Source organism: Callithrix jacchus, chromosome 12 (assembly GCF_049354715.1).
Source record: "Callithrix jacchus isolate 240 chromosome 12, calJac240_pri, whole genome shotgun sequence".
Lineage (NCBI taxonomy): Eukaryota > Metazoa > Chordata > Mammalia > Primates > Cebidae > Callithrix > Callithrix jacchus.
In genome coordinates, this window is record NC_133513.1 from 67,461,477 (window position 1) to 67,484,419 (window position 22,943).

A 22,943-nucleotide genomic window follows, 5' to 3' on the forward strand; every position below is an offset into this window, starting at 1 on the left:
ATATGTTGTTGAGATGCCTTCTGTACAGGGTTTTCCAACAATCCTTTCATTTTTGCAAAATCTGATTGGTAAGCATCCTTCCATTACTCCTAGGATGTGAGTCAACTTTAGATACATATGGGCAATCAAAATGTTGCAGGTATTTCTGTAAGTGGAAAGGAAGTACCACTAAAATCTGTGTATGTGCTTATACCTTGTTGTGTTTAAAACAGATTTAAACAGTTCATAGTCTTTAAATACAGTATTGCTCTTACTGAAGTAAAAGGGCAAACACCCTGAAATAAGGAGTAGTTCCTTAAAAATATAGGACAAACAAGAAAAGACGCCTAAAAGTTACTTTTTATTCGTCAAGCAGCACTATAATTTTGTTTACGATTACACTGAAACCTCTTTAAAGGTCAATATCTAGGCCCACCTGACATTCATCTGAGTTTAGGGGTTACATAGTAATCATTTAAGAGTTGAATTGAAAGGATGGGAGACTTCCAATAATAGTAAATACAATTCTTATTTTCTTTGGGTTCTAAACCTTCAGGATTGCCTTAAGGAAATCTTAAACTGGAAAATCAAAAGCAAAACTAGTTTCAGCATCGTGTTACTTTTTATTTTATTTAATTAATTAATTAATTTATTTTTTGAGACGGAGTTTCCCTCTTGTTACCCAGGCTGGAGTGCAATGGCGCGATCTCGGCTCACCGCAACCTCCGCCTCCTGGGTTCAGGCAATTCTCCTGCCCCAGCCTCCTGAGTAGCTGGGATTACAGGCACGTGCCACCATGCCCAGCTGATTTTTTGTATTTTTAGTAGAGACGGGGTTTCACCGTGTTGACCAGGATGGTCTGGATCTCTTGACCTCGTGATCCACCCACCTCGGCCTCCCAAAGTGCTGGGATTACAGGCTTGAGCCACCGCGCCCGGCTTTTTTTTTTTTTTTTTTTAAGAGACATGCTCTAGCTTTGTTGCCCAGGTTGGACTCAAACTCCTGGGCTCAAATAAGTGATCCTCCTGCTTCAGCTCCCTGAGTAGCTGGGATTGCAAGGGTGAGCCACTGTGTCTGGCTGTTACAAATTATAGAGTAGAAGAATTATATGCTCTGGTGAGCGCAAAGGTTTTTTATAGTTGTTTTTGTATTTTTTAAATTAATTTTGCGTTTTTTAAATTAAAAATTAAAATTTTAATTTTTTGACTAGCAGTTTGAATGTAGGATACTTCAAATAATTCGTAGAAGGATATTATATTCCGTAAAAGCCCGAGAAAGACCTATGATGAGAATAAAATTAATTTTTCTTTCTTTAAAAAAATTAGCGTTTTGGTCAGGCATGGTGGCTCATAATTGGCCTTAATCCCAATGCTTTGGGAGGCCAAGGCAGAATGATTTCTTGAAGCCAAGAGTTTGAGACCAGCTTCGGCAACGTAGTGAGACCCCTGTCTACAAAAAAAATTTTAAAAATGAGCCAGGTGTGGTGGTACATACCTGTGGTCCTAGCTACCTGCTCAGGAGGCTCAGGAGAGTATCACTTGAGCCCAGGAGTTTGAAGGTTTGGTGAGCTATGATTGTACCACTGCACTCTAGCCTGAACAACAGAGAAGACCCTATCTCAATAAAAATGTAGCTTCCTGTTCCAAAAGAAAAATGGATGATAGTTTTGTTAAAAATATTTTTATTATCTTGGCATTTAAGGACCTTTTCAGTCTACCCACACGTTATCTTCCTTGATTGCCACCGACATGCCTGCTTTAGGGAGAGTTCATGTCTTGTTTCTTGTAACTCGATAGGATCTAATTCCCATCTCTCAGCACTCATCACCTACATTTGAGTTTTCTAAATGATGCTTGGCTCTCCAGCTAGGTTATGGGGTTCTTAACATTCTTTTAATTTACATGTAATATTCCTAAAATGCACTAATATTTAGTGTACAGCCTGACGATATTTTACATTTCCAGATCAAGCTACAGAGCATTTCCAAAACTTAAGAAAGCTTCTCTGGGTCTCTTCTTAGTCAAATATCACTTCCTCAGAGGTGACCACTCTTCTGACTTCTGTCATAATCTGTGACTTCTATCATAGATTTATTTGGCTTCTTCTTGAACTTCATATAAATGGAATAATATTGGATATACCCTTTTGAGTCTTTCTTCTCTCAACATGGTATCTTTACTACTCATCCATGTGGTTGAGTGTAAGGCATGGATACTGTTTCTATCATCTTTATATCCTCAGGTTCTAATATAATACTTGGCCCATAGCAGATGTCCAGCAATAATTTACTGAATGACTAGATGACTAGATGTATTAGTAGGATTCTTGGATTACAAACAACAGAACTTCTACCCAAGTTGCCCAAGATGACCTTATCTCCTGTGTGAAGCTACCATCTCATGTAACTCACAACTGTCTTCCCAATCTTCCCAATCTCCTGCAGGTACAAATCACATATGAACTCTAGTTGCAAGGGACTCTGGGAAATGTAGTTTTAATGTCTAGCCTCTATAGTAGCCTGCCAGAGGGGTTAGCGATGGTACTGGATGAGCTGTTATGCATTATTCTGATACAGAAGTGGAAGACTTGGCATTGGCTAGGAAACAAAATCAGAAAGAGATAAGAGCAAGGGCTGCTTTAGAGGTCTAGGTGACGGCAATCAACTCACACTTCTTGAGAGGACATCATTCTTCCCTTTATTATGAAGATTTGAAGTCTTGGAAAAGAGAGTGTAGTTGGCAAAGCTAGGGTCACATGCCATTTCTTGGGTAGGAGAGGATTGGAATGACAGCCTCACCAAGATAGCATTTGATGGAGAATTAACTCCTCAAAAAGAAATGGGATGTTACTGACAAAAAAAGGGATATGAACTTAAGGATAAAAGCCCATGAATGCCCAGTAACAAAGTTTAAAAAATAAGCAATGGTAGTCTAAATGTTCAAATTGCATTTCACACATTCTGCCTGAGAGCTGACATCCCCAAGATTTCTAGAAGTTAGAGACAAAGGGGACTTAGGTAGGTCATTTTACAGGGTCACCTATATTGTGATATAGTTTATATATAAGAAAGATACCTTTTTTAGGTGTAGAGCACCACCATAAACATATGGAATATTTCCATTACTCCAAAAAGCTCCCTGTTTCTCTTTGTAATCAGTTCTTTCCCTCATCCCTATTTCCTCCTTCAGTCCCTGACAGCCACCAATTTGACTTCTATCCCTGCAGTTTTTCCTTTTCCAGAACGTCATATAAGTGAAAACGTAAGTTTGACTTATTTCAAATAGCTAGGAGGTCATTTTGTCCAGTAGTTTTTTGATTTCTTTTCTACTGCACGAGGAACTGTTTTTATTCAAACAAACTTGTTTTATTTTGAGATGGAGTCTTGCTCTGTTGCCCAGGCTGGAATGCAGTGGCGTAATCTCGGCTCACTACAACCTCCATCTCCTGGGTTTAAGTGATTCTCCTGCCTCAACCTCCCAAGTAGCTAGGATTACAAATGTACACCACCATGCCTACCTAATTTTTAAATTTTTAATAGAGACAGGGTTTCACCATGTCGGTCAGGCTGGTCTTGAACCCCTGAGCTCAAATGATCCACCTGCCTCAGCCTCCCAAAGTGCTGGGATTACAGGCAAGAACCATCATGCTTGGCCATATTTAAACTTTTATGCAGAAACCTAATATTTGAGACAGGTAGAAATGGACTGCTTTCATGAAGCCAAGCTGAGGAGCCCGAGTCCAGAGGTCCTTCTGATAAAGCACCTTATCATTTGCTCATGAAATTTAATTTATTTTGTGTATTCCAGAATCAGTCAGTTCAGAATCTCTGAACTTTTTCAAAGTTGATTTCTTGTTGCGAAAATGTTCACAGAACATTTTCCATTGAGGGAGTCATGACCTGGGAAAACTATCAGAAATCAGAAAAGATTTCTTGTTCTTACATTTTTGTTAAATTATGGATGCTTAGTTGGTTTTCTTGCTAAAAATGTTCATTTCAGGTCCACTAGGTGTCAGTTGCCATCTCTTACATCTTTTTTTCCACTGCCTTCTTTTAAATGCCACTGTTAACCATTAAAATGGCAAGTGCCCAGACATCACTCATGCAAATAAACCTGAAGGGAAAATTCTGCAGATTATGGTTTCTTGACCTGTGCTGTCCAAGATGGTAGTCATTAGCTACACATGACTACTGAGCATTTGAAACGTGGTGAGTTCAAATTGAGGTATGCTGTGGGTGTAAAGCACAGCATTGTAGACTTTGTACACAGATTGTAGACTTTGTACAAAAGAAAGGAAAAATATTACATTAATAAGTTTTTACTGATAGCACTTAAAATGCTATTTTACATATATTTTGTTAACAAAATACATTGTTATGATTAATTTCCACATATCATTTTATTTCTTAAAATGTGATTACAAGGAAATTTAAAATCACCTATGTAGCTAATATTTGTGGCTTGCATTATATTTCTAGGAGCCAGCACTGATCTACACAGATTGCTGGTTGTGCATTTGCTAATCTCTTCCAAAAAGGACCCAGAAACTACAGTTCTCCAATCTGGATATTAAAAGTAAAATTTCGATGCCACAAAAGAAATAGCACTCAAAGAGAAATCCTCCCAGCAAGGCAGTTTACTTCTATAGAAGGGTGTGGTGCACAGATGGAGCAATGATGACCGCTCTATGCTTGGACGAGCAGGGAAGGGGTACTTATGCCTGACCGGGGTCATCCCTACTGCTGTGTTGTTCCCCTGTTGGCTAGGGTTAGACTGCACAAGCAAGACTAAAGCCAACTGGCTATTTTAAAAAGACCAGGAGTCTGAGCTGGAGCGGCAGGGTGGGTGTTTTGGCAGGCAGGACAATAATGGGCAGATCAGAGCAGGTAGCCAGGGGAGACCTAGGTGACTGGGATGAGTCAGGATGGAGCTGGGGGGAGGGGGAACAGGTGTGAACTACTGATTAGAACTGGTGAAGTTTGTTTACTGGAATTACAAGGAAGTTAAACTTTAAAATAGAGAATTAAAGAATAGAGAGCTGGACATACTGACATACTGATCCTTTGAAGACAAACTTGGGGTTCACTATAACACAGATCTCAGTATTATGAGAGAATCAGGCCACTTTTACCTTTTTTTTTAAAGCTTCATAGTAAATTTTTTAAAATGGAAAATGCCAAAAGCAGAGTTACATAAATTGCTCCATATTTTTGTATTGCAAACATTCGTATCTAGCAAATCACCACTTTTAATATAAAAATATATTGCAATGTAGTATGTTGTGCCAGCCTTAAGACAATTTTATAATTTAAAGAAAGGGAACAATACAGGGGATATGGTCCAGTTGTGGAACATAGTTTGAAAGCTGGCAAAAGAACTTCTTTCCATCTCTTGGTTTATATCTGTAAATTGTATGTATAACCTTATTCAGAGATGATTTCAGAAGTCTAAATCAGAGGCCATTTTTTGAACTGAGGGCTGAGCCCAGTGGTCCACATGCCCCCACCTCACCCCACCCCAGTAGTGACAAGCCCTGCTTTTGATCTTTTACATCTGCTACTTGTACCTTTTATGTGCCAGGTTCTCTGTGTACAAGTTAAATTACTTGGAAGCCTTGCAACAACCTGTGAGAAAGATGTCGTTGCTGGAGGGTGAAAAGATGACTGCTAATTCTTCCCCAAACTCCTTTCAGTAATGATGTCCTTGAAGGGGTTAGGGTGATCTGAAGTTTCAGGCAGAAAGGATAATGCATAATAAAGGCAGAGAGTGACATGAAATAAATCCCCTATTGTCTGTCTACCTATAGTTAACCTCGGCTTCTCACCTGTGTCTCATGGAGACTGGCTCAAAAAGCACTTTCTCAGGAACTGATTGTTTGCTTTTGTGTATGCTAGACTGCCCCAAATTGGAGGTATTTTCAAAACTATTTTCTGGTGAGGTGGGAGGTAAGCTATAGCCCATGCCTTGCATGACAGCGCTACCTCCTAGCTACAAATTACTCACTTCAAACCCTGCATTAGGCGGAATCCGCTTTGCCAACGGGGTTCTCAGGTTCTTATTCTCCTCCATGTTTATGCCCTTTATGTCTGTCAAGTCAGGTTTTGTTTTGAGACTATGTAAATCGGATCCAAGGGAGTTTCTTTTTTCTCCATGGTTGGAACCACGGTGAGGCTTTCTCCACAATCCAGCACTTTATACACTTCTGCACTGTGTGGGCAGAAAGCAAGGCAGAGGGAGCTCTTGAATGCACTTTTCACCTGGTTTAAACAAGAGCTTTGATTTTTTTTTTCCTGTTCTTAATCATTATGGGGCTTGAAGTGAAAGTAGGATTCATAGAGTTTTTTTGTTTTTGTGTTTTGAAAACTCTGTTTTGGGCTATAGGATGCTTGGATTTTAACACTTAGATTACTGATAAAAGGATCCCACAGACTTCTGGAATATGGAAGAATGCTGGATTTTTTTTTTTTTTTTTTAGTTTAGGGAAGTTTTCTGTCCTTTTCTGATACATCTCTGTATGTGGCTAATTGCAAAGGCCAACTAGATATTTTCTTCACCAAACTAGAGCTGGTTGGAAAAGACTTCTCCTCTCACATATTCATGCAGCTAACTTTTTTTTTTGAGACGGAGTTTCACTGTTGTTACCCAGGCTGGAGTACAATGGCGCGATCTCCGCTCACGGCAACCTCTGCCTCCTGGGTTCTGGCAATTCTCCTGCCTCAGCCTCCTGAGTAGCTGGGACTACAGGCATGCACCACCATGCCCAGCTAATTTTTGTATTTTTAGTAGAGACAGGGTTTCACCTTGTTGACCAGGATGGTCTCGATCTCTTGACCTCGTGATCCACCCACCTCGGCCTCCCAAAGTGCTGGGATTATAGGCATGAGCCACCATGTCCAGCCCATGCAGCTAACATTACTGAGCCTTTGCTCTGTGCTTGTGCTTAGATCCAGAGATCCAAAGACAGATAAAACAAGGTACTTGTCCTCAACTGGCTCAAGGTCCAGGTGAGGGAGATGTGAGAAAGTGGACAAACACAATACATTAGTTAGGAGGTGACCCATGAGCTGCATTTTGAAGGTCAGGTAGTTTTAGCTAGGTGAAGAAGGTGAGGATAAGGCTTTTTAAAAAAATAGACTTTACTTTTTAGAGCAATTTTAGGATTGCAGCAAAAATTGAGCATAAGGTACAGAGTTTTCATATACCCTCTGACCCCACCAAGGTGTAGACTCCCCCATTAAGTACAATTATTACAACTGATGAATCTACAATGACACATCTTTATCACCAAGAGTCCATAGTTTACATTAGGATTCACTCCTGGTGTTGTACATTCTGTGGGTTTGGACAAATGTATAATGACATGTATCCCCCATTATAATATCATACAGAGTAGTTTCACTGTGCTAAAAATCCTCTGTGTTCTGCCTACTCATTCCTTCCTCCTTCCTAAACCCTGGAAGCCACTGGTCTTTTGACTGTCTCTGTAGGTTTGTCTTTTCCAGAATGTTGTATAGTTGGGACCATACAGCATGTAGCCTTTTCAGATTGGCTTCTTTTACTTAGTGATATGAACCTAAGGTTATTTCATGTTTTCTCATGGCTTGATAGCTCATTTCTCTTCAGCACTAAATCACAGCCCACTGTCTGGATGTACCACAGTTTGTTAACCATTCACCTACTGAAGGACATCTTAGATTTTTCCAACTTTTGGCAGGATTGGGTATTTTAAGCAGATATACTAAGACATATAAAGGTGATGAGAATAAAGTCCTTTTGGAAACTTGTACTGGGTATACAGAGTAGGGGGAGGTTTTATACATAATAACAGAGAAGGCTTATCCATCATGGGGGGGGTGGTCAATCCAAAACAATGATGTGGATCCTGTCACTCTTCTACCATTATAATGTGTCATCTTGTAGAGCTTGCCTAGAAACAGATATAAGAAAATATTATTTCATATAATTCACAAGTTTATTTGGTTAATTTTTAACCTTACTTAAAAACAAAAAGCTTCCGTTAGGATGATTTTAAGTTATGGGTTATGTTACAAAAATTAAGTCAAGGGAAATAGTAACTTCTGGGTTCGAGCACAGTTTGGCCTTCTTATGACTCAAAGAATTGTGTGGTTTTGGTTTTTGGTGAGAGCTTCATTGCATATTTTGGACAGAAGCCCAACTTTGGAGGGAGGTGGTGGTGGTAATGGTGGTAGTAATCTATCCAATTTAGCTGGACGCTGGTGAGCCACACTCCATTTCAAAATAAACTAAATAATAAGTGAGTCACTCTGAGAATATAGTCTACAGCCTCATTAACAGGAAGACAATTACTGTTCCTGTTCAATACTTTATGAACTAAGTGGAGTTTACATGACAGATGTAATTATACCTTTAGCATGCTTGTGATCAATCTGATCAATATTTCACTTAAAGAATTTAAAGGTACCTTATTTATTTTTCCTTGACAGACTTTATTTGATCTCTTAATGTAACAAACATTGCTTGATCTTGTGATATTCTCTCTTAAACATACTTGAGTTATTTATGAGCTCCTTCAGTAATTGTGTCCCTGAGAAACTCAGGTGTTTACAGCTGGGCGAAGTAGAAATTTTTTTCCATTTGCAAAGGCACTTTGAAAAGTATAAGGTGTGTCTTTCTTCAGGTCCAAATCCAATTAAGTTAAAAAGAAAAAAAAAAAGAAAAGTATAAGGTGAGATGTAAATGCCAACTATTACTATTCTATAATTTTGTGGTCCTTCTCCCCCCTTTTTTTCAGGACAATAAAATAATTCAATATGGGGATCTCTGTTTTATGCTATTGAACAATTAAGAAATTATCTCATACAGATGTTCGTATGATTTGACTCAATAATCCCACACCTAAGGTTAGTTACTAAATAAATAAATCCATAGACATAAAAATTCTCTCTTCCCTTCACTGCTTGGTCATAATGGTGTTATTTACAATAGAGGGAAACTCAACTCAACTTGTAAGCTAACAAAGTGGAAACTATCCAAATATTTAACATAATAGAAATGCTTTAATAACCAAATGTAGGAGAAAATATGCTAGCATGTAATATGATGGCTTTGACGGTTGGCACAGAAAGTTGGAAAGAAGCTTATGATAGATTGTATGAAGGAGCAGAATATGAATTGAGGCCAGTACACAATCATATAGAATGGATAAACCTATGGGAAAAAGTATGACATTAGAATATGGGAGAAGGGAATTGGAAGATGGAATTTATTTTACTGTTCTTTTACTGAAATGTTTCTTAATATTGATGTGATATCTTGTCAATGGTTTTAAATGATTTGATACTGTGGCAATGTTTAAAAGAAAGTATTTGCTATGGGGTGACCGAAGGGATCATCACATTCAGAGCATATTTGTTAGATATCTTTGGTTTGTTGGGGAGGATTATTAATACTTGCCCTCTAGTGGCTTAAAGTTTTAAACAAATATTTTTGGTTTAGTTTTTCGTTGCTATTGCTAACGGCCCTGTTTGTGAAGATTAAGCTGATATGGTTTGGATCTGTGTCCCCACTAAATCTCATCTAGAACTGTAGTCCCCAGTGTAGGAGGTAGGACCTAGTGGGAAGTGATTGGATCTTAGATTCTTCCAACTTTTGGCAGGATTGGGTATTTTAAGCAGATATACTCAGATAATGAGTCTTATGAATATCTTAGCAGCATCCTTTGGTACTGTTTTCAGTAGTGAGTGAGAGTTCTCAGGAGATCTGGTAATTTAAAAGTGTGTGGCACCTCCGCCTCCTTTCTGTTGTTGCTCCAGCCCTGTCTGCTCCTCTCTGGCCTTATACCATGATTGTAAGTTTCCTGAAGCTTTCCCAGAAGCTGAGCAGATGCCAACATCATACTTCCTGTACAACCTGCAGAACTGTGAGCCAGTGAAACCCGTTTTCTTTATAAACTACATAGTCTCAGGTATTTCTTTTTCTTTTCTTTTCTTTTTTTTGAGACTGAGTCTAGCTCTGTCACTCAGGCTGGAGTGCAGAGGCATGATCTCGGCTCACTGAAACCTCCGCCTCCTGAGTTCAAGTGATTCTTCTATCTCAGCCTCCTGAGTAGCTGCGATTACAGGCAGCTGCACCACATCAGGCTGATTTTTGTATTTTCAGTAGAGACAGGGTGTCAGCATCTTGGCCAGGCTGGTCTGGAACTCCTGACCTCAGGTGATCTACCAACCTTGGCCTCCCAAAGTGCTGGGATTATAGGTGTGAGCCATTGCGCCTGGCCTATGTATTTCTTCCTAGCAATTTGAGAACAAACTAATATAAAAACTTACTGTAAAATGAAAGCTCACATGGTGTATGTCAAAAAAGCACCATGTGGTCAGAGCCTCCTATCCTAAACCTGCCCATTGTAGCTTTTTTGTCCACATTTTGAGGGCAGAGGAGCATAGACATGGGGAACCTGGCTTCTGCAATGAAAAGAACTGACTACATGAACTGGGGTTCTGCCGCACACCAACCTGTTTGGTGACCTTGGGCATAGTCTATCACTTTGCTTTCCTCATCTACTAAAGGGGATAACAATGCTACCCATGCTGCATGGCATGTAAAGTGCTATTATCATTACTACTTTCCCACCACTGATTCTAAGGCTGTAGTGTTGATCTTGGTGCTGGGAATGAGCAGAGAAATAGAAGGTATTTAGGCTTTTAACTGCTTAAGGAGATAAGATATTTTCATGCAATAATTGTGAAAATAACATAGTAAATGCTAAAGGAGTGATAAAATTATATGTCATTACTTCTAAGGTAGTATTTTTTCACACTTTAGGCTTATATTATTGGGATGCATCTAATAATTGATAATAATTAACTATTTGGTAGCCTAAATGGCAGCATCTTTTCATTTTTATTGGTATATAAAATAATGGTACATTTTAAACTGATGATGTCTCAGATTCAGTGAAATGTGGTAGTTAGCACATATGTTACATTAAAAAAGCATTTATCAACAACCAGGTAAAGGGTAAAATGAGTTATAAGCATTATCAAAAATAATCCTCAGAAGAAGTTCTGTGAATTTAGGAAATGGGAAAACCATGGGAAAAATTATCAATGAACTTTAAGGCAGTGAGATTGTAAAAGAGTCCAGAGGTCTGACTTGAGCTAAGCTGCTCAGTAAGGAGAGCCAATTTGGATAAGCTGAAAGAAGAAGGGTAGGGATTCCAGGAACAGTTGCTGTCAGTGAGTTGTGCTTGGGTTATTCATTACTTAGTAAAGTCTCTCCCACCCTTATTGAATTCCTTTTAAAGGGAGGACTTGGCACAGCTTTTCTTTGGTCTGATTTCTTCCCTCACCTATTTTGCTTTTTATTTATTTGTTTTTTTGAGACAGAGTTATTCTGTAGTGCAGTAGCCAGATCTCAGCTCACCTTCACTTCCTGGGTTCAATCGATTCTCCCAACTCAGCCTCCCAAGTAAGTGAGTTGGGAGAATCAGGCTTCTACAGGTACAGACATCCGGCTACTTTTTGTGTTTTTGGTAGAGATGGGGTTTGCCATGTTGGCCAGGCTGGTCTTGAACTCCTGACCTCAACTGATCCACCCATCTCGGCTTCCCAAAGTGTTGGGATTACAGGCATGAGCCACTGCACCCAGCCTATTTTGCTTTCGAATTTTAATTGCTTTAAGCAAGTTTTGTTGTTGTTATTGTTTTGTTTGTTAAATGTAGGCACTTTTGACTTTTTGGGTTGGATAGTTCTTTGTTGTAGTGGGCTTTGCTGGCATTGTGGGATACGTAGCCTCCTCCCTGGTCTCTACTTACTGGATGCTAGTAGCACCTTCCAGCTGTGACAACGGAAAGTCTCCAGACATTGCCAAATGTTCCCTGGGGCAGGGGGTGGGGATGCAAAATTGTCCCCAGTTGAGAACCACTGGCTTAAAGAAAACAGCACACCTGTCACTTTTTTCTTCCCCTTTCTCTTTTGCTCTCATTCTTGCACTCTGTGTTAAGGAAGAAAAATCTAGATTTTTTTTTTTTTTTTACAACTCTTCAATCTTGATATTGAAGTCTTGCCAGTGGACCACAATGAGGCCATTGTGTGTAAGTCTAACAAGCACCCGCTCATTTGCCAGCTTACCATTAATTCTTAAGTGTGATGGGGTAGAGGGATTGTGCCCAGGGAGCATATTTTTTAAAACTTCTTACTTTGAATAATTTTAGATTTGCAGAAGAGTTGCAAAGATGGTACAGAATGTTCCTGCAAATCTTTCTCCCAGTTTCCTCTAATGTTGGCATCTTGCATAATAACTGTGGCCTATTTATCAAAACTAAGATCTTAGCATTGATTGATATAATACTATTAGCTAAACTATAATCTTTATTTGGATTTCCCCAGTTTTTCAAAAAATGTTCTTTTTCTGTTCCAAGATTCCACCTAGGATGCCTCATTGCATTTAGAAGGAGCATAGTTTTTTTTAATGGAAAGAATATAGAATGTATTCCTGGAAAACTGCTGATTCTCAGAGAAAATCTAAAAAACATTTGGTGTAAAAAAAATGTGAGCCACACTGACGTAGGTAGGATAAATGACAGTGAGTGGACTTTTCTAAGTAGGGGCCTATTCCCATTAGCATTTGCTGAGCTAAAAAATTCCCCTATTTCTGCTTAAAATAAAAATCTTCAGCTGGAATCAACACTCTCTGGGGCAAAAACAACTATACTGGTATATTTTTCTTTTTTATATGTGTTAAAATAACCTGAAGGCAGATTTTGTCTTGACTCTCAGCCTAAGCTATCCTCATTACCTAATTTTTCTACATATGATCAATGCTAATAGACTGAACCAAAGGTACAGTCCTAAATTGCTGTTTCATATTTAGAGCAAGCTGAACGGTTCTCTTCCAATTCTGACTGACAGATACAGCATGAACACAAAGCAACATGGAAAAGATAGAATCTATTGAACCTGGTAAATGTGATGAGTTGTAAGTCATTGCAGTTTCTTCTTAGTCTCATTTGCTGCTCAACCATTTCTCATTATGTGATCCTTTAAAGTCAACCTGATTCAGGAGCAGATCAATACTAGGGAAACCCTTTTGTCTTCTTTTAGGGCATAAAATTTAAAAGATGCTTAAGTCAATATTCCTTTTAATAATGTGTCTTACGGAAATGCCCGGGTCCCCCTTCTTGTTATATAATTAATTGAGCTGCCTGCCACCCACAAGGTATAATCGTTGCCTCCCATAACTCTCCTTTGGCCTAATTGCCATTCGTTTTTCAGTTCTATTTGTCTTTAGATATTTCTCCCCCCCGCCACCACCAATAGTGTTGGGCATGCTTTGTACTTTAGTTTTATCTTGCTGTGCTTTTGCTTCTAAATGTCAGCATAATTTTTCTGCCTTATAATATTGGAGATGTTATAACCATCAATCAGCCCAATAGAAGAGCAGAAAAGATTAGATATCATTTATCTGTATTGGTTGTTCATTGTAATGACCCAGTGGACAACATGAACAGATAATCTGTTGCTTTGATGGAAACTAATTATTCTTAAGCATGACAGCATCGAAATAGCTTTTGTGACATTGTTTTAAAAAATGACGGCTACCTAGTCATTATTAGTGCAAGCTGAGGTTCAGTCGTGTTCTCTGATGATTTCCCTACATAAGCAACACTACAGCTGGGACTTTTTGTTGCTGCTTCACAGAAAAACTGAACTAAAATTCAAGAAGTTTAAAATTTCAATTGACATTCAGATACAAGGACTATCCAATAAAAATTTCTGAATGTGAAATAATTTACCACTTCCTAAAGCAAAAGTAAAATTAGAAGATAATTTTGTTAGTTGGGGTTAATATAGCTTGATTTTTATTTTGCTGCCGGATTACCAGCATAAAATCACCAGGAGGTTTGGAAAATAAAGTCACCATGAATTAAAATATATTTCATGTAGATTAATTTTAAAAGTACAACTTATCTGCATAGATAGGAAAGTTTTATGTATATTTATATGCATACTTCATTAAAAACCTTAGAATACTGATGTATTTAGATTTTTATATACCCCTAAAATGTTTTAAAGCTTAATTAATATTCTAAGATCATATTTGTGTTACTGACACTGCTAATAACCAAGTCAAGATTTGTGTGTTATTACTGGGCTGCAGCAGAGATACAGCTTCACTGTGTCTTAGTTTGAGAACAGAAGCAAGTTAACTTCACATGCCGAATGTTTCCCTTTATTATGATACATTTTGCAAAAGTTTTGGGGATGCTTTAGGTAATAATTGATCATGGATAATATATTGAAATATATTAAATAAGCTTATAATTGCACAAGTAACATTCACTATAAAAAAAAGTTCTTGCTGTAAAAAATTAAAACCAGCTGAAATAAATAGAAAAAAAAGCAAGTGTCCTTTTGCCTTCTACTTATTCTTGTTTTCTTGATCCCATTCCTTTCCTAAGAGGGTTGCTAAAAATTTGATGCAAATCTTCCAGTTTTTTTTTTTCATATACTTATGTACATGTACACACACTCAGACTCTCTCTCTCTCTCTCTCTCTCTTTCTCTCTTGCTCTCACGCACAAACACATGCTGGTCTATGGATTTTTTTTTTTGAGATGGAGTATCGCCCGGTCACCCAGACTGGAGTGCAGTGGCACAGTCTGGGCTTACTGCGACCTCTGCCTCCTGGGTTCAAGCAATTACCCTGCCTCAGCCTCCCGAGTAGCTGGGACTACAGGTGTGCGCCACCACAGCCAGCTGATTTTTGTATTTTTAGTAGAGATGGGGTTTCACCATGTTGGCAGGCTGGTCTCAAACTCCTGACCTCAAATGATCCAGCTGCCTCAGCCTCCAAAAGTACTGGGATTACAGGCATGAGCCACCATATGCTGGCCTGTTTAATGGATATTCTGTAGACTGTTCTGCACTTCTTTTCACTTAATTATATGTTTTGAATATCTTTTCAAGTACATACATATAGCTCTCCTTTTTGAAAACTGGTCATGTCTATTTTTAACTATTAAGTCATTCAAGTACATATATATAGCTCTCCTTTTTGAAAACTGATCACATCTATTTTTAGCCATTAAATGGTTCTATGAAGTAAGATTTGCTCTTTTATGTCATCCTCATCCTTTATTTTAGGAAGTCCCCTCTAGGTAAACCAGAGGAAAATCTCAGTTTGAGCCCTAGCTAGTTAAGTGGTTGACTTGGGTCAATCACTGACCCAAGGCAAAGATGAAACTCATCCCCTGGTTAGAGAGGATGTGAGCCCCTGATTGGGAGGCAGTGCAGGTGGAAGATTTGGTTCTGGATTCAGTTCTGACACAGAGGAGCAGGCCACCTCTCTGTTCTTCAGGTGTTTCCACTTGAAAATGGGAGCCAGGATGGCAGACTACATTTGCTTTTGTTTCTGTCCAGATCTTACATTCTCTATTTCTGTTTTCAGAACTAAATGCTGTGTTTTGACTCGGGGTAATTCTTCTGGGATTAGTAATAATCGTATGCTAGTGAAAGGCAGCCAAAATTTAAAGTATAGATAGACTCAGGTCTGTTTTTTCTTTCCAGCGGTGGGCATATGCATTTATCTTTGATACTGGTTGGAATGACCTTTGTCACTAAGTTATGGTAGTGCTAACCAAGAGGGAGAAGAACAGCCTGCTCTTCTTGTTTCACCTCACAAAGCTGCATCGAAAGACTTCCTTGTTATTACAACCCTCTGAAGATGATTCTAGATACACTCTCAACTACTATTTGTAACCAGTAGTTAACTTATGAATCTACGCTGTGCAGATGATGCTTATCAACTGGTGTTTTTTTTTAAATCACATTCACTTTTAGAATGATGGATTCAAGCACCATAATAGTAATGATACCTGTAGGTAACACGAATACGCACTTACTATGTTCAAAGCCCTTTGAAAGTCACTCACAGCCAGGAGCGGTGGCTCACACCTGTAATCCCAGCACTCTGGGAGGCTGAGACAGGCAGATTGTTTGAGCTCAGGAGTTTGCGAAAAACCTGGGCAACATTGTGAAACCCTTTCTCTATTAAAAAAATAAAATAAAATAAAAGTCACTCAGAACAACCATATAAAATAATTTACAAATGAGGACACCAAGACTCAGAGAAGACAGTAATGTGTCCAAAGGCACAGAGTAAGTGATAAGACTGGGACAGAAGGGAGGAGTTAACTGAATAGTTACATAGTTATGGCTGAAAATTTAACCAGTACTTAACATGGTGACAGGTCTGTTCATGTGCAAATAGTAAATGCCAGTGCTTCTCCTTCCTAGGATAGTGCTGTGAGGACATGTGACTTGAAATGGTCCCCTTTTCTCGGCACACTCATGGTGCTGCCTATTGAAGTCAGTCCTTTAAAAAATATATAAACAAAGCAATTCCTTATATTCTTTCTGCAGCCACAGATCATTTACTCTGACTTTTGCAAAGCCCTTGCCCTGGCAGACAAGCCCTGGTGTTGGAATCTGCAAAGTTGATGATTAGTCGAAACAGTCTGGACTGCATCCACAGGACATCTTGTAGCACAATCAAGCGCCACTTCATCATGCCTGGTGACAGTTTTCCCGCTAAGTCTCAGTTAGGAGCAGGGAGCCAGGGAACAGCTCAGCAGCTAATTAGACAAGGCAATGTACAAGGCAAGTACACGCCTTCTTCAATAGGCTGGAGTGGTGGACGTGTCAAACGGATCTGTCTTGCCCTCTGTGCTTTATACCCATTACTGTACCTGGTTGAACATTAACACGTGGAAATCTGCTGATTTTTTCCAATATCCTGGCCCATGCAGAGAAGGAACTGAAAAGGAACTGTATGTCTTAAAGGTAGTTCCATGCTTCATTACCCCAAAAGGCATCAATCTTCAACTCATTGTTAAAGAAGCATCACAAGATGTGGAAATGCAGCGTGTAGACCTTTTAGTATCTCTGCCTATGATTTCCTCTCTTTCCTGTTTGTTTTGAAAAAAAAGTCTAAGCTGTTAAAAAAAAAAGTAAAAGATTTTCTTGTTGAGACAAAAACCAAGAAATTGCACGTGTTTCCTTCTCATTTGCTTCTCTGCCTCCTACAAGATTAAAGTTAAAGAGAAAATCTGAGATTTGTGGGTGCTTTTATCCCAAGTTATCAAAATATAAAGGCAGATAACTGCAAAAATTTTATAAACAAATATCTGGAAATATAAAGACAATATCAAAATGTATCTAAGCATACAATAGCAGTAGCAGCAATAACGCCGGCAACAACAATACAAATATAATTATTTTATGCAGAACAAAATATATTAATTTTTTTCTTTTTTTTTTGTTTCTTTCTTTTGTTACTTTTTTTTTTCCGTTTTGAGACAGAGTCTTGCTCTGTCGCCCGGCTGGTGTGCAGTGGCGCAATCTCGGCTCACTGCAACCTCCGCCTCCTGGGTTCAAGCGATTCTTCCACCTCAGCCTCCCGAGTAGCTGGGACCACAGGCAAGTGCCACCACGCCCAGCTAATTTTTGTATTTTAATAGAAACGGGGTTTCACCATGTCGGCCAGGATGGTCTCGATCTCTTGACCCTGTGATCTGCCCTCCTTGGCCTCCCAAAGTACTGGGATTATAGGTGTGAGCCACTGCGCCTGGCAATATATTAATTTTTTTATCTTTTTTTTTTTTTTTTTGAGACAGGGTCTCACTCTGTTGCTCAGGTTGGAGTGCAGTGGTTTGATCACAGCTCACTGCAGCCTCAATCTGCTAGGATCAGGTGATTCTGCCACCTCAGCCTCCCAGGGAGCTGGAATTACAGGCATGCATCATCATGCCTGGTTAATTTTTTGTATTTTTAGTAGAGACAGAGTTTTGCCACATTGCCCGGGCTGGTCTCGAACTCCTGGACTCAAATGATCTGCCCACCTTGGCCTCCCAAAGTGCCGGGATTACAGGCATGAACCACTGTGCCCAACAAAGATTATATTCTTGACCACTTAAGCAATGCACCCTATACAATGTGTCAATCCTTAAAGATGTCAGTATGTGTGTGGCCGTGTGTGTGTGTTTTCATTAGAAAGCCTCAAGTCAGTTACCACTAGCTGTGGTAAGAGAAGCTGAGGATGCTGAAACTTGAAGGAGACTCTCATAGTCACCTCGTGTAATCCCGTCACTTCACAGAGGAGAAAACTGAATCCCAGAGTAGGTGTATTCATTGCCACTGCTCTTTCCTTGCTCAGGGCCCACTGCTCTTTCTACACCAGCATGCTCTCACTCGATAGGATTTGGCGGGTAGAACCCCTTGGTCACAGGCTCAGACACTTGGGAGCAAATCTACCCCAGATTTTGAGAGCTAGAAATGGTAACTACAAGAGACTACTTAGCCTTCTGCTTACAGTCTGCCTTTCCATTCACAATTATATAATTGTGTATTTTTTGGTGAGATACTATCATCTTCTGATTGAGTAATTTCAGGGGAAAAATGTATTCAGTTGTGAGTCATGATATGCTTATGCTGATTTGTATACCACTCCTCTGCGTAGCACAGTAGACCCTGCCAATCACAGAGCAAGAAGCAATATGGTTAGATAGGAAGCTGGGATTCAATGCTTAGTGAATGGAATATAATAATAATAATAATATAGTAATGATGATAATGTAGCAGTTTGTTGTCTCTGGAGCTAAGTTGCTATTGTGATATGCCATCCAAGAATAGATTCCAAAATGTATGCGTATGACTGACAAAGGATACGCTTCTTTTTAAACATTTTAGCTTGGTGAATATATTCTCTAATTAAATGATAGTGTTGTCAGAATAGCTAATAATAAAAGCCACATTAAATATGAAAACTAGAGACTTGGATCTTGGATCCACTTTCCTGATTAGGTGGCTAGTTTCCTAATCACCCCAAACATTGAATCTCTTTGGGCCTCAATTCCTTCAGATGGAAAATGAGTGGACTGAAACAGGCTTCATGGTGAAGATTTCTATGCCTAATGTTGGATGATCCGTGGAGTTGAAGTTTCAGTATTACTGCTTTGAAATATTGTTTCATTGTCTGGTTGATTTGTATTTGTATGTCTGGGATTCAACTCAATCTGGGATAGACTCCCTACTAGGACATACTTTATTTTTTTTTTAGTAGAAGTGTGCTGTAAGAAAACAAATTCTAGTTTTACTGAGTCTAAAGTTGTGTGCTGAATTTAGATTTAGCCAAAAGGAAGGGCTGGGAGCGGAGGGTGACAGGTAAAGGCTGAGGGCTGGGGGCTAGGGGGTGGGAGAAAGAGATGGGAAATAAAAGCCAAGAAACCAAACTACCCTCTCAGGACCTGAAAGCAGAGGTTGCACACAAGTTTTATGTTTCATTTTTATTTGTTTGTTTTTTGTTCTCCATAGTGTTCATTGGAACTATGTTGCTTAAAACAGCAAACAGCAACAACAACAACAAAACCAAAAATAAGTTGCCGACATGGACATACACACATTTCTGGCTTCTCTTGAAACATCAGACAGGACCCTGGGTCCTGAATTCCAGCATGTCAGCAATCTGCTGGAGGTGTGCAGTGGCTACAACCTTTAGATGGGCTTATTGCTCTCCTGTTTCCCACAGTCCCTGCCACTTCCTACTGCCCACATTAAGGCCTAGTGTCATTTGCCACTCACCACTGAATTTGGAATGTTATTTTTGTGTAGTAGAGTTAAGGTAAAAATCTATTTCTTACATTCATGTCTTCATTAAAAGTGGGAAAATAAAGCTAGACTGAGTGGGATGTGTGCTTCTCACACCCAGCCTGCTATATGTGTTGATGTTATATGCTTATCTCCTGCAAATATCTGTGTTTTCAAGCCCTGGCCTAGCTTAAGCTCTGTCCCTGATTTAAAAAGCAAAGAAAAAAAAAATCTAGCTAAACTAGGGAAGCATAAAATATAAAATATTAGCCTAAATCCTCTTCCTACCCCATTATATGTTTAATTTGATTGTAGCTCCCAAACCAATCTGAAGCGATCAGGGCTAGAACTTTAAGATTCTTTTCTGTTTTGTAAGTAGGGGCTAGGGAAGAAAGTTCAGGTAAGACACCGATGTGGGAGTGGAGATTCTTCCTCCGGCCTCTCTGTTGTGGGAACCAACACATCAGTGTGCCAAGGAATGCCCTTGCAGTGAATTTGCCAGAGCAGCTACTGTCTACCAGTTAGCGTGCTCTAATAATTTGTGGTTCCCAGTTTAACCTGAGAACCTCTCCAGAGAAATACTTTGGGGTTTGAGGTTTGCTGTGTCAAATTCTGGGAAACCTGGAAAGACTGTTGCAATGACTTTTATTAGTTGCTTCTCAGATGAGATCCACAGTAGCTGTTGTGGAGTGATTTTTCACTCTGGAAAGAATACGTTGATGGTAAATCTAATTAGTATTCAGGTCTTGAACTATGCTTTTGTTCTTGCATGGCCTTTTCACTCTCACCTTTTATGTTCTTCAATTCCTTAATTAATGAGATTATGAAAATTTCAAAGAAACCACACAAATGTGGCACCATTAAAATGCTGGTATAGACTTGAAAATTGGATTATGAAATTGGGAATAAAGACAAGTCATAGCACTTCAATTATATCCTAAGTGCAACTTAAAAATCAATTTTATTTTCAGCTGCTCATTTATTTCCTCAAGAGAAAAAAAAATCTGGAGATATTGGGGGAGAATTGTTAAATGACTGTAGAAATTGGCTTCTCGTCTGGGACTCTTGTAGAAACATGGAAACATAGTCTTTTTGTGTGCCTACTGGTGGGAACTTGATGGAGTATTTAGGTAGGGAAAAGTCAGGCTCAAGACTCAGATAAACATCCCGATATTTCAGTACTCACCCAGTGCCTAGACAGCTCTCTTTGGTTGGGAAACAACATGAGAACAGCCTTTGTTTTTATATTCCAGTTCATTACTGGTGGGATCTTAGCCAACTAGAAAATGCTGTCAGAACAGCTTCAGAATTCAGACAAAGAATCACGTCAGTTCTTATTTTAGGCGAACTGGTTCAGCCGTTCCTCTTTCAGAGAAGTAGAGTGGGTTTCCCCTGGTGAGCTTAATTGAAAGAACTTGCTTCCACTTGAAAGATGTGATAAACATCTGGCAAAGGCAGGAGAGCTTGGAACTGTGTAGAAATCTTGGAAGAGACCAGGAGCTGGAGGCATAACTGACTAGATTTGGGGTGAGGGTCACTCGTTTCATGCCTCACTCCTCCATTCACTTGACTTTGACCTCGGACGTGAGGACGTGACTGAGTTGTGTGTTTCCCCTCTGTTGAGTGGGAATGATGAGATGATGAGTCACATTTACCACTAGGACAATGCATTCTGAATAACTACAAAGCACTTTGCAAGCAAAGCCTTCTATAGGGGCCCAATCATGCTAAAAGCATTGGAAACATTTGGTGGTATACAAATGTCAAGGCAAAAACAATAAACTATAGATTTTGCTGCATAAGAAAACATGTTTCCTCATGATGCCAGGAAAATTGTCAGTTTTTATTATTAAAGGATACTCCATGGTAGAAATAAGGAGTGTAGAAGCAGTTGGTAAGGCCAAGAATATTGAAAGGGATTTTCATTCATTCATTCATTCAACATATATTTATTGAGCTCCTTCCATGAGCTATGCATAGTGGGAGATAGTAATTAAGGTGCACGCAATCCTTGCCCTCATGAAGCTCGCTGTCTAGTGGGAATTCAGAAAAGAAATGATAGTCAGAAGTTCTAATCCTAGTAGTGTGAGCAAACAACTTCCTGTGTCTCAATTTTTACATCTGAAAACTGGGGATCATAGCCACCTCCAGGGTTCACTCAAGGATGAAAGGAGAATATTCACATATAGTTCTTAGCACTGTGCCTGAGAACATGGGGCTCTTTACGGTAATAGGAAGCGTCTATTGCAAACGCATTTTCTTTTTAAAAGCTAGATCTTTGTATAATTAATTATCAGAGGAAAACTTCTATGGATAGAGGTAGGCTTGAAAAAAAATAGTAAATTACGCATTTCAATAGCACCACACACAATTATAGCCTCATAATGCCCAAGAGACATTATGGTAGGCTTAAAAAATATGGAAAGAGGGGAGCTGGATTCTAATCTTGGCTGTGCTACCATTGACCTGTGAAGTCTTGCAAAAGTCACAGCTTTATGTGTGTCAATTTCTCCATTGATAAAATGTGTTGGTGATTATACATATATTTGTGGTCTATTGCAATTCTAAATGTTTATAATTCTTTATAACAAATATTATATTGGACAATAGTGGTTAGCAAAACCCAGTGCAGGTGCTAATTTCTTTTAGGGAGGACTAAGACATGGGCATATGCTAATAAGCATTGTTTGTATGTATAGCCAGAGAATAATAGTATAAATAAGGAAAAATATTCTAGATAAGACAATCCTCTATTTTTTGAGACAGAGTCTTGCTTTGTTGCCAGGTGCCAGGCTAGAGCACACTGGCATGATCTTGGCTCACTGAAACCTCCGCCCCCTGGATTCAAGTAATTCTCCTGCCTCAGCCCCCCGAGTAGCTGGGACTACAGGCGCACACCACCATGCCCAGCTAATTTTTTCCTGTACTTTTTAGTAGAGACGGGGTTTCACCGTGTTGGCCAGAATGGTTTCAATCTCTTGACCTTGGGATCCGCCCGCCTCAGCCTCCCAAAGTGCTGGGATTACAGGCTTGAGCCATTGCGCCCATCCAAGACAATCCTTAATAGAAAGATTAATATAAAGATAGATGTAAATAAAGATATATACAAGTGTTGCAGATTACATGGATAGTGTTGCTTAAGATAATTGGAAAGCCACTCAGTGCACTGATTGCGAATATGCCTGAGAAAAGTGGTGAGTGAACAAAGAATCTTTAATTGACTGAAAATGAGCCTTTTAAAAAAGCTGAGATCCCATGCAATCTTCGGGTAAGATAGATCATTGGTTCTCAAAGTGTAGTTTCTGGACCTGAACTATCCGTATCTCCTGGGAACTTGTTA

At 39.2% G+C, this 22,943-nt stretch overlaps 1 long non-coding RNA gene across 3 annotated transcripts in view; it reads left to right on the plus strand.

Moving 5' to 3' along the window:
• The window catches only part of LOC118146327 (uncharacterized), a 78,945-nt gene that overhangs the window by 6,888 nt on the left and 49,114 nt on the right, over nucleotides 1–22,943 (plus strand). The window lies entirely within an intron of this gene.